Genomic DNA, 12,656 nt, shown 5'->3' on the forward strand with positions numbered 1-12,656 from the left:
AAAAAAAAAAAAAAAAAGAAGCTTAAACAATATTCTTGAGCAGGATAAACATAAGCATCAAAACAACCACCAAGGTACTATACAAAGGAATTACAACAATAGCTCTAAATACAGGAAGGGGGAAATGGAAGTATACTCAATTAATTATAAAGAAATCAGGAAAAGAGGAAATAATTTATGTTAACACAATTACCCATATGACTAGGTTTAACTGTTATTTTGCTTTTTGTTTTTTGTTTGTCTCATCTTTTTTTGTCCCTTTATTTCTCATTTTATATTCTCCTTATCTGAATTAGAACAACCAAATGTTTTTAAATATACCATTATTCTGCAGTCTACCTTCAAATGATATCATACCTCTTTATATAGAACATAAATCCTTAAAACAGTATATTTTAATTTCATGCATTGATCTTTGAGTTATTGTTAACTACATTTTACTTCTACATATGTTTTGATTCCACAGTTCATTATTATCATTTTTGCTTTGAACAATCAACAATCTTTTTTTAAAAAAATCAGTTCTCTTTTACAATAAATTTAAAAATAATAAAAATATTTTATATGTTCCTATATATTTACCAGTTTATTTGCTCCTTAATCTTTTGTGAAGATTCAGATTTTGAACAGATTTTATATTATTTTTGTCTGAGGAACTTACTTGAACAGTTTTTATAGTGCAGGTCTGCTGACAACAAATTTTCTAAGACGTTGCTTTGTTGATAGATATTTTTGCTGGGTATAAAATTCTTGATTTACATTTTTTTCCTTTAGCACTTTACAGATATCTTTCCATTGTCTTTTTCCTTACAGAGTTTGGATGAGAAGTCTGTAGTCATTATTTCTTTGTGTTTTAAGTATTATTTTCTTCCCTCTGTTTGCTTTTGTATTTAAGGTTTATTTTTCTTTATTAGTGTTAACACCTCCAAGAAGCCTTTTCTGACTAGTCCATTTCTGTACTGAACACTCCTTTATTTTGCATTGCTACATCACCTAAGTGTAGCATATTTAAATGTTGTAGTTATGAACAGGTTTTTCTTTTTTTAAAATTTGAAATGAGCAGTATGTTGTTAAGGGTGGTCTTGAACTCCTGGGCTCAAGAGAACCTTTGACCTCAGCCTCCTGAGCAGCTAGCTGGGATTACAGGCATGTGCCACCATGCTTAGCTCCTGAACAGTTTTATAATGACCTTTCATTATGGTTTCTTATATATTTCCTTACTCATTACAGTATGGGCTCCCTCAAAGGAAGATATTCTTTTCTTTTTGTTTTTAGTAAATTTTCAGTAAATAGATACTAAATGAGCCTATGGCAGGAAAATCCCCGAACCACCTAACATAGCCAATATTGTTAAATTTCTGAGAAAACGTGTCTATTTAATTTGCTGAGGTCACTTATTTTATTATTGAATAGTCAAAATTTTCTTGCCTTTTAAAAGTCTATTTCTTGTAATTTGGTACATTTTGAATATTAAAAAAAAAGATGCTGCCACATTCTCCCTTTAAATAAATAAGTTACTCTATAGAGTGAAGAACTAGAATGTGGTGGTGATATTTCATAGCTTTGGGAGAGTGCCCTTAAATATAACCCTGTGGACAAGTAATTTATTGGTAAGCAACTTTGTTTCTTCAGTGATGATTGGGGCTATAGTAGATCATTACTTTGTTGAGTTTAGAGTTTACCTGTGTAGACTATTAGATTCTCTAAAGTAGTTATACAACCCAAACCAGATTGATCTATTGATAATGGAAGAGTAATGAAAGTGTACAGTAGGCCTCAGGTAAATATCTAACAAATTTTAATCATACGATATTTTATTTATTTATTTTTGAGATGGAGTATTGCTCTTCATCCAGGTTGCAGTGCAGTGGCACAATCTCAGCTTACTGCAACCTCCTCCTCCTGGGTTCAAAAGATTCTCCTGCCTTAGCCTCCGGAGTAGCTGGGATTTTAGGTGCGTGCCACCATGCCCAGCTAATTTTTGTATTTTTAGTGGAGACGGGATTTCACCATGTTGGCCAGGCTGGTCTCAAACTCTTGACCTCAGGTGATCCACCCGCCTCAGCCTCCCAAAGTGCTGGGATAACAGGCGTGAGCCCCTGTGCCTAAGATCAGATGTCATTTTTGAGAGAAGTGAAATTTACTTTCCACAGCTACCCATTGTAATTTCTTAATTCCTTGTATTGAACTAATCATGCAGTTTTAGTGGTCTTTCTTTTCAGAAAGATGTCTCTTAACATATTAAGTTTTATCTTAAAATATTTGTATTGTTGATTTAGTTTTTCCTAAACTTTTATAATTTGAGTTTTGTTATCAGTTGTGTTAAATTTTATTCTGATTGCTCTAGGACTATTTTTTTCAAATTCATGTAGATCAAAGTTGTTTCATGTCTTTTTTTTTCCTTCAGTGTTAACTTTGCATGCTCATTTCAGGTCAGACATTTGATGAACATTATCACGTGTTTCAGGTTTTAGTCTTACCATTCATAGTATTAAAAATAAAATCAACTTAGTATTATTTATGTAAATGAACATATATTTGATTTCTTGATCTAAATAGAAAATAAAATTATTGAATAGAGTGGACACTGAGATTGACTCCATGTAGAGATATTTGACAAAAGTAAGGTCTTACTCTAAGTCTATGACCATCACTAAACTAACGCTGTCTTGAAACCTAAAAGATTATGTAGCAAAGCTTCCTCTATGATATGCCAGGGCAGTTTGCTGGGAGTATGATCCAGATCATTGGTTCTGGATGCTAACATTTGGAAATGATTTTTTGGTGGGACATCTGTGACCTTGGAACTATGAATTGTCTTAAAATTTCTTTTCAAGAGAAGGAGCATATGAGAAGGAGGGTAAACAAAATATTTTGTTTATAATTTGCTATAACAAGGATTTAATACAGTTTAATATTAAACAGCTCTGGAGGCCTAAAATTTATCTCACTTGGTTTTCACTGGTGTTTCTCTCTGACACATGGTGTGAATCAACTGTTCTTCCAACTTGAAAGAGCAGAGAGTTCACTGACGCAACTCACTTGTTCTGGGAATTGTTTCCATTGTGCCTTCAAAAGGTAGGGACATGAAAAGCTTTGGCTCATAGCAAATTCTCTCCAAGTTGGACACAGTAGGGGGGCTGAATATTGGCTTAAGGAAGTGAGGTTGGTGACTTTTTCTATTTCCTGGACTTTTTTTCTAAGGAATCAATATTAACTTTTTCAAGTCTCTTTTTGACTTTTATATGATTAGCAGTCTTCCCTGTTAAAATGGGAAACCAGCAAATCTTCGTTTAAATGTTGGTGCATGCCAGGGGGCTTTTTTCTTAGATTCTAGGGTTTCTGGGTTTCTGCACTTCCCCACAGTAAATTTTTTCTTTTGTGAAAATCTTCCTGTACCTACTCAACAAAGGGAAACACGGAAATGGAAAGTTGAAATGGCAGTCATTGTCCCAAAAGGTCTCAAAAGACTGGAAAAATGAACCATAGTTAATAGTAGTAAATTGTAGATTCAGACTATCAACTACATGCATATAGCAATATGGAAAAACACGTGGAAAAATTTTATGACTGAGTTCAATATATAGCACAATATGACTGTCAAAACTGCATAAGCATTAATATTAGGCTGTTTATAGGAGCTAAGTAACAAGGTTACAGGAGATGGTCTTTATTTTTCTAGTTTGATCATGCTTGATTTAAAAATTGCTAATATTTATACAATGGTTTTTGTGTGCCAGGTACTGTTCAGAATTCCTACATTATCTCATTTAATCTTCACACAGCGATTATGTGAAGTGGTTCCTACCATTATCTGCATTTTGCTGATGTGGAAACTGAAGTGTACAGAGGTTTAATAAATTTGCCCAAGATCACACAACTATTAAGTAGCAGAACCAAGGCTTGAATCTTGGCGATGAAGCTTGTGTTCTTGCCCACTATGATATTGTACTGCCTTTGTTGTTACACTTAAAGAAGAGTGACTCCTGGAACATATCCAGAGGGTAAAAACCATAATTGGAAGGCTGTTTATATGTAGAATAGTTGAATAATTTGAGATTGTTTTAGTCTGGAGAGGGAAAAGAAGGGATCAAGGGCTTGTCCTCTCTGTCCTTTGAGGGAAAAAAATAAGATAAATGGTGAAAATTATAGAAAGGTAAGTTTTAGTTTTGTGTAAGAACTTTGCAACAGCTGTTGAAATGGGATTGGTTGCCTTGTAGGGAACTTCTTTTTACTAGAGATATTCTAGCAGAACCTGGACTAGTATTTATGGACATAGCTGGAAAATTTATTATGTTTATGAAATTGGACTGGATCATCTCTGAGGTTCTTTTTTTCCCTGTACACTTCATTGTTAAAGAGAGGTTATTAAAATGGGCTAGTCTATACTGTCCTCAAACAAATGCTTCTAGAAAAAACACACAAAATTGTTTCCTAACGGAAGCATGGCACCTATGCTGTGAGAGGAAGGACCAAATTTATTTTTGTGTAAAAATAAATTTTTTTTGTAAATAGCTTTATGATGTTTGTAGGGTTTTTTTTTGCATATCTTGTTAGTGGACTAGGAAGCGAAAGAAAGTGACTTACTTTTCCACTTGACAAATAAGTTACATAGTAATAGATCAGAGGTTCCATCATAATAACCATTGAAGCTACTGTCTTCTTTCCCCTTCCCATTCGAGGGATAATAAGAGAACATTAACTGATGGGTTCTGTAGTTGCAGTGGAAGGGATCTAGGAATCTGTTTAATCAATTCTCGAAAAAGAATTTTAAGATATCAAATGTATGTACTTTTTTTTTTGAGACAGAGTCTCACTTACCCTGTCACCTAGGCTGGAGTGCAGTGGTGCAAACATGGCTCACTGCAGCCTCGACCTGCAAGGTTCAAGTGATTGTCCCTCCGCAGCCTCCTGAACAGCTGGAACCACAGGCACACACTACCATGCTCAGCTAATTCTTACAATTTTTGTAGATTGGGGTCTTGCCCGGACTGGTCACAAACTCCTTGGCTCAAGCAGTCTTCCTGCCTCGGCCTCCCAAAGTGCTGGGATTACAAGCAAGAGCCACAGTGCCTGGCCCATATGTATGTTTTAAAACAATTTTGATACCCTGATTAATTCCTAGAGGAAGTTAGAATATGGAAAATAAACTGAATTTAAAAAATTCTGACCAATGGTGATTGCTTCCTGGTTTTGTGAGAGATCGATCCTGAGAAGAAGTTTTCATTTCATTTGTCAACCTGAAAAAGGAACTCAGAGAGATAGACTGTCTAGAACAAAAGATTTTATTTGGTACTAGCAAAGATTTGCAACGTAGGGTGTACATGCTTTGACAATCATAAGCTCATGTGAGGAAAACTGGAACAAACTGGAAGTTTTTAAAGGCAAAGAGAAGTTCACACAAACTGCTTTGAAACAAAGCACATTGGTCTCAGGGACTCGTTGTGGGAGTTGGCACTAATTCATTTGAGGAGATAGTTGTTGCTAGTCAACTATCCACGTCTGGTTGTCTTATCTGAAATACTGTAGGCCAGAGGAAATTCTTGTCATAATGTTTGTTTGCTCTGTTTACAAGGTGCTAACAAGATGTGCAGGTATTTCGGGAATACAAGGGAAAGAGTTTGTTTACGACCTTCCCTGACTCCATTTTGGTTAAAGTTTTGACATAAGTGACTCCCTTTTTTTATTGTTAACTGCCACATTATTTTTAAAAAACGTTTATTTTATTTTAGATTATTGAAAATTAGACTTCTCATTACACTGAATTTTTGTTGTTTGGTTTTCATTTTAAGTAATATTTTATTGAGCATCTACTATGAACCAGGTACTATTCTAGATTCTTAAGTGCATTATATTTTTTTAGTTGGAAAAGCAATACATGTTTATTTAAGTAATAGATAAGTAATACAGAAGTAGAAAAAATTCAGAATTGCATCATCTAAACATTGTATTAGTTTTTTGGTTTTCTTTCTGTCCTTGATTATGTTTTCTATAGAATTGAATTAAAATAGTTAGACATATTTATCTTTATATTGAATGTGTATGTAGTTTTACGTCTGTTTTTTCACCTCATCTTCCTTCTCTTGCTCTCCTCTTCCTCTTCCTTTTACTTATTTTCCTTTTCCTCTCCCTCATCCTTTTCCTTCCATTTTATTATCCTTTATATAATTGTGGGAACCTGGGAAAGGTACATGCTTCTGTGCACTGGCAATGTGAGAAAGGTTGCTTCATGTGCAAAATAATGATGATAATAACTATTCTCTGAGGATTATTTTTGGGGAATAAGTGAGTTAGTAAAAATAAAATGTTTAACAGGATTTGGCACATATTTTTAAAATGCTTATTTTTACTACTGTTTTATAATTTTGGGCTGAATTTAACCTTTAATGATCTGGATGATAGTGTGGTAATAAAATTGCCTAGATTAAATTACTGGGTGGTCAAATCATTAGTCTCTGTGTGTGTTTTTCATATGAGTTGGTACTGTAAGTAACTTTTTTTCTGCTGATATTCTTGAGCCGTCACTCCAAATTCAGAAATATATATCACAAAAAAATCCAGGCCAAAATAAAGTAATGAAAAATTGTGAAATACCAGGACATTTAGTGTTGTCCTTTGTTCAGCTCCCTATGACTGTACATTACAGTGTCTAGGTTTGGCATGGGACTGATGTTTATCATTACGATACAGAGTTCTTGGCTACTTTTATGTTCTTGCAAATTTAAATCTTTAACAGACTCTATCTCACCCTCCCAGTTAAAAACATACCCCTTTAAAAAAGAGTTTGCCAACAGATTTTTTCTCTCCCTTGAGAGTTAACTTTGTAATTTGGAGCATGTAACCATGATGTTTGAGAGCTGTCTAACTGTTTCCATTGTTGCAGCCTGATTGTCCATGGTTTAATCATCAGTAGTTAAGAAGTAGAGCAAAAAATGGCTCCAGGCTGCTCAGTACCATAAAAAATTTCCACCTGGAAGCAATTTTTTCTGAGAACCCATAGGGACTGCTGTCACCATCCCCCTTCTATTGGCAGCAAGGGCCAGAAACACCAGTTCTCTTCAGAGCCAGGCCTTGTTGCAGTTTAATCATCTTCTTCTCCTAGCTTCCAGAGAAGGTTAGAGGAGAGCTGGGGAAATAACAAATTATTGCCAGACACTCCTCTCCTCCAACAATGGATTTCCTTTAGCCACCTAAATTTCTCCTTTTCTTCCTCTGTTTCTTTCTTTCTCTATTTAACATTTAGCTGAAGTGCAAATTATTTGCATTGCTACAACTTGAATTTACTTTTTGGTAAGAATATTTATTATTTAACTCTAGTGCTTGTCTTTGGGGAAAGTTGAAATGTTGAAACATTTTTGGGCACTGCTTTAGGCTCTTTGTTGCTTTATAATGTTTCTCTGTGGGATACAGCCATTGTTCCAGGTGTAAACTCTCAAGAAACTCATGGTCTTATAGGGGAGATAGACATGTAAATAAATCATTACTGTATAGAGTGTTCACCATAGTACCCTTTCAAAAATATGAACAAATAAACATTTCAAAGCAAAAGGACATTAACTATGCTTTCGACCAGCAAATATCATTAGTAGTGCTGCCTATTCATTTCTAGGCTCATTATCCTACATGTAACTTCTGGATAATACTAGGCATTTGTTCAAGAACTTTGAGGCAAAACAAGATGACAGTACTCCTGATGAAATTTACCTCAAACCACATGTGGCTTCATAGGTTCAAGGCCAGTTCAAATTTATATAGTGTCAAAGTGAGAGCCAGTTAGTGAATGATTATACCATGACTGTTAAGAAGTAACTCTTATCCTATATCCTTATCGTACACTCCTTGTCAAGGATAGGGCTAGGTGCTTCAATAGATTTTGTTTCGTCATTTAAAAAAATAGATTTCTTTTCTCTTTTTATTATTCTTTTTTCTTTTTTTTTCTTTTTTTTTTTTTTTTTATTTTTTTTTTTTTTTTTTTTTTTTTTTGAGGCGGAGTCTTACTCTGTCACCAGACTGGAGTGCATTGGTGCAATCTGGGCTCACTGCAACTTCTGACTCCCGGGTTCAAGCAATTCTCCTGCCTCAGCCAGCCCACTGAGTAGCTGGGACTACAGGCATGCGCCACCATGCCCAACTAATTATTTGTATTTTAGTAGAGATGGGGTTTCATCATGGCCAGTATGGTCTCGATCTCTTGACCTCGTGATCCACCCGCCTTGGCCTCCCAAAGTGCCGGGATAACAGGTGTGAGCCACCATGCCCAGCCAAAAAATAGATTTTTGAATATATTCCTTATAAAACTAGATTATGGGCAGGTGCAGTGGCTCACTCTTCTAATCTCAGCAATTCTGGGGGCTGAGGTGGGAGCATTGCTTGAGCCCAGAAGTTTGAGACCAGCCAGGGCAATGTAGTAAGACCCCATCTCTGCAAAAAAAAAAAAAAAAAAGCTGCATGTGGTAGTGCATGCCTGTAGTCCTAGGTACTCAGGAGGCGGAGGCTAGAGTATCACTTAAGCCCAGGAGTTTGAGGCTGTAAGTGAGCCATGATTGTGCCACTGTGCTCCAGAGTGGGCAACAGAGTAAGGCACTGTCTATAAAAAGAAAAAACAAACCAAAAAAAAAACTATTAAAAAATGAAATAAATAGAACTAGAGTATTATATGCTGCAAAAGACTGTTATTGTAGATGAAATTTGGCTGGGCATGGCGGCTCACACCCTGTAATGCCAGCACTTTGGGAGGCTGAGGTGGGACGATTGCTTGAGGCTAGGAGTTTGAGACCACCCTCAGTAATGCAGCAAGACCTCATCTCTACAAAAAAAGAAAAAAAAGAAAAAAAGGAAAAAAGAAAAAAAAGAAATTTGCCTCATTTGGGAAATGATGCCTATTATTGGCAAGTAGGAAAAAAATGGTATTGAATTTGAATCTTTAAGGAATGAACTCATGGTCTTGTTTGGTGTAAATACCTCCTGAGTATGCAAGCTTAAGCTCTTCATAGTTGCTTTGGTTTTATGAACAGTTTCTTAGGTTCTACCTTGTTGGTAAGAAGAGCAGCTTCTGAGCTGGACATGGTGGCTCACACCTGTAATCCCAGTACTTTGGAAGTCCAAGGTGGGAGAATTGCTTGACCCAGGAGTTTGAGACCATCTGGGGCAACATAGTGAGACCCTGTCTCTACAAAAAAATAAAATAATTAGCTAGGTGTCGTGGTGCATGCCTGTAGTCTCAGCTACTCAGGAGGCTGAGGCAGGAGGATTGATTGAGACTGGGATATGGAGTGAGACCCTGTCTTGAAAACAAAACCTAAAAACTTAAAGGTGAGCAGCTTCTGTATCAGGTTATAGTGGTTGTATTAAGGAGAGAGGTTTTAGGAAAGAGTTGAGTTTTGAGCTGAACCTTGAAAGATGAGTAGGAATTTGCCAGATAAGTGATAGGAAGGACATTGCAGGTGGAGAGAATACATGCTACACTCAAGGAACTTCAAGTAGAGTTGTAGAGTGAATGTGGGGAGTATTCAGAGATAATGCTGGACAAGGAGGGGATCTTACATACTATGCTAGGGACTTTGGACTTGATCCTGAAACAAGATCCAAAAGTTGTGTGTATGTGTGTATGTGTTTCTTTTTTCTTTTTCGAGATGGAGTTTCGCTCTTGTTACCCAGGCTGGAGTGCAATAGCGCGATCTTGGCCCACCGCAACCTCCGCCTCCTGGGTTCAAGCAATTCTCCTGCCTCAGCCTCCCGAGCAGCTGGGACTACAGGCATGTACCACTATGCCCAGCTAATTTTTGTATTTTCAGTAGACATGGGGTTTCACCATGTTGACCAGGATGGCCTCGATCTCTTGGCCTCGTGATCCACCCGCCTCGGCCTCCCAAAGTGCTGGGATTATAGGCGTGAGCCACCGCGCCTGGCCGTGTGTGTGTGTTTCTTTCGGTTTCAAGTATAAAGTCTCGTTTTAAAAATTACTGTCAAAGAAATATTGAAGATGGATTGTTACGAATATAAGGGGAAAGTGGTAAAAACATTGTTGAGAATAGAGATGATGAGGACATGAGTCAAGGTAGTAGCGGGGGAGGATAGGGAGGAAAAAGTATAGGAGGGTCATTATGGAATTAGAAGCAGTAGGTCTTGGTGACTAGTTATGAGGAGGTGTGAGGTGGAGTGATGTGTCAAGGTTAACGTACATATTTCTAGTTTAGGTAACTCAGTGGCTGGTGTTATTTTTAACTGAGATGGAGAATACTAGAAGAGAAATGTGAGTTTGGGTAGAAAGTTGAAGAATTCCTTTTTTTTTTTTTTTTGCATCAAGAGACATGCTCCTTGCTGTATAATTTGAGCTGGGTTTGAACTTCTGTTCAAGAGATCCTCCTGTTTCAGCCTCCTCAGTGGCTGGGACTGTAGGTGCATACCACCATGCCCAGCCGAGTAGTTTTTGACGTGCACAGTTTGCAATGTCTTTGAGGATGAATGGAGGTTAGGTATTCAGTTTTATAGGACTTGACAGAGATATGTTCTGGTGTTATTGATTTGGTAACCAGACTTGTTTAATACTAAAATCTGAGGTATTTATGAGATCTCTGAGGGTGTATAAGTGAAGAGTGAGAATAAATGGTCAAGGAGGTATTCATGGGCAGAGGGAAGAAGAATTATTGAAGGAGATTGAGAATGGGGAGAACCAAGAAGGAGTGTAATAGAAGCCCTGGGAATAGAGATTTTAAAAAGAGGGGATAGTTAGTGGTGGCACATACAAAAGTGGAGTCAAGTAAGTGATGAATTTAAAAGTGTATATGTGATTTGACAATTAGTAGTCTTTTATTGACTTTAGCAAGAATAGGTTCATTGTGAGTGGTATAGGTAAGAAATAGATTATACTGGTTTGAAGAGCAAGTCTAATTTGAGGAAATGGAGGCAGTAAGTGTAGTGTGCTCTTTTAAAATCTTAACTGAGATTTTAAGTGGAGTGGGGGGGGGGTGAGAGAGAAAAAAGGAAGGGAAAGGATGCCAGAAGGAAATTTATCAGAAGAGATATTTTTATTTTGTGCATTTGCATTTTTTTTCCTTTTAAAATAGCGGGCTCTGTGGTTTTGTTAAGATGGGGGCATGTTTTGTTAAGAGAAAGAAATCAGTAGAGATAAACATTTAAAAGTACAGAACAACTTCCCCCACCAAAGAAAGGATTGATGGAATAACCTTCCTGGAGTGGAAGAGATATGAGATTTTTAGAAATAGGATTAGTCTTGCATTGAGACGACTTATTTATTTCATAGAGATAAGAAGAAACAAATATAAGGGTAGACAGAGATATAGATAGGCTTGTGTATTGGAATGCAAGAAGTTAGGAATGTTTTGTGCCTGATAAGCCTGAATTTTAAAGAATGTAACACATGCAACGCCATTCACTGTGAAAGACAGTTGTAGGATTGAGATTGGCATCTTAAAGAGAATGGTGACAGTTTGGAATAGGTGCTGTAAGTAATGGAAGAATGAGCTGGTAAAAGACATATCAAAAGTTTGCATGGGTCTAGGGGTCCATGTATTTACATAATTAGCCCTATCATAGCAAGGTTCTGTACACTACTGAAGTTTAGCTATGAAGTTAAGGGATAAATAGGCAGCCAGTTCTAAATGTTTGATAGATGTAACTGAGCAGAGATTGGGGCTGCTTTTGGTAAAGCTTATGGGTCTTTTTATTTTGAGGGTCACAACTTCTCTTTTATCAATTCTGAGAACTTCTCAGCTATTTTTTTTTTAAATTACCTGTCTCTTATTTCTTACTAGAGCTCCCATTAAACCCATCGTATTCTCCATACTCTTCTTTAGTGTTTTCTGTCTTTTACCTCTGTGCTGCATTTTGTACTTTTTATATATACACCTCCCAGTGAAGTATTTTCCCTTCTATTTCTTGTTTCAAATATCAGTTATTATAGTTTTTATTCTAAAAGTTCTATATTTCATTTCTAGCTTATCTATTTGTAAACCAAAAATAAAATTTTAAGGTCCCCCCACCATCTCAATGGACCTTTCCTCTTGGTCAAGGGCATTCTAGAGTTAACCTGAAATTCGGGCAGTGATGGAAGAGGGGGTTGGACATGTCTCATTCTACCCCTGCAACATTAACATCGACACAGACTTTATGTCTGATGAGAAACATTTACGGACTATTCTCTCTGCAGCATGCTACTTGGAGGCTTCATCTGTATGATAAAACCTTGGTCTCTACGACCACTTATTGTAACCCAGACATTTCTTTCTACTGATAATAATAACTCTTTCAACCAGTTGCCAATCAGAAACATTTTAAAATCTATCTATGACCTGGAAGCCCTTCCCTGCTTCAAGTTGTCATGCCCTTCCAGATCAAACCAATCTAAATCTCACATGTATTGATTGATATATTATGCCTTCCTAAAATGTATAATAGCAAGCTGTACCCCAGCCACCTTGGACACATGTACTACCTTGGGCACATGTCATCAGCACCTCCTGAGGCTATGTCACAGGCATATTCTTAACCTTGGCAAAATAAACTTTGTAAATTGACTGAGACCTGTCTCAGATATTTTGGGTTCATATATTCATTTTTGATAGTTTTTTTTCCTTGGTAAATCCCTTTTATATATCTTTATGCATCTTACACATTTATTTTTAATGTATATATAT

The 12,656-nt window shown here is 36.5% G+C and overlaps 1 protein-coding gene and 1 non-coding gene across 7 annotated transcripts in view; one reads left to right on the forward strand and one right to left on the reverse strand.

Annotated features, from left to right (window-relative positions):
* Window positions 1-12,656, forward strand: part of EXOC6B (exocyst complex component 6B) — a 663,192-nt gene that overhangs the window by 62,833 nt on the left and 587,703 nt on the right. The window lies entirely within an intron of this gene.
* Window positions 2,400-2,460, reverse strand: LOC119470159. Its single transcript, XR_005199034.1, has one exon. It is a non-coding gene; the product is annotated as a small nucleolar RNA SNORD78 (small nucleolar RNA).

This window comes from Cebus imitator, unplaced genomic scaffold (assembly GCF_001604975.1).
Source record: "Cebus imitator isolate Cc_AM_T3 unplaced genomic scaffold, Cebus_imitator-1.0 Scaffold23, whole genome shotgun sequence".
NCBI lineage: Eukaryota > Metazoa > Chordata > Mammalia > Primates > Cebidae > Cebus > Cebus imitator.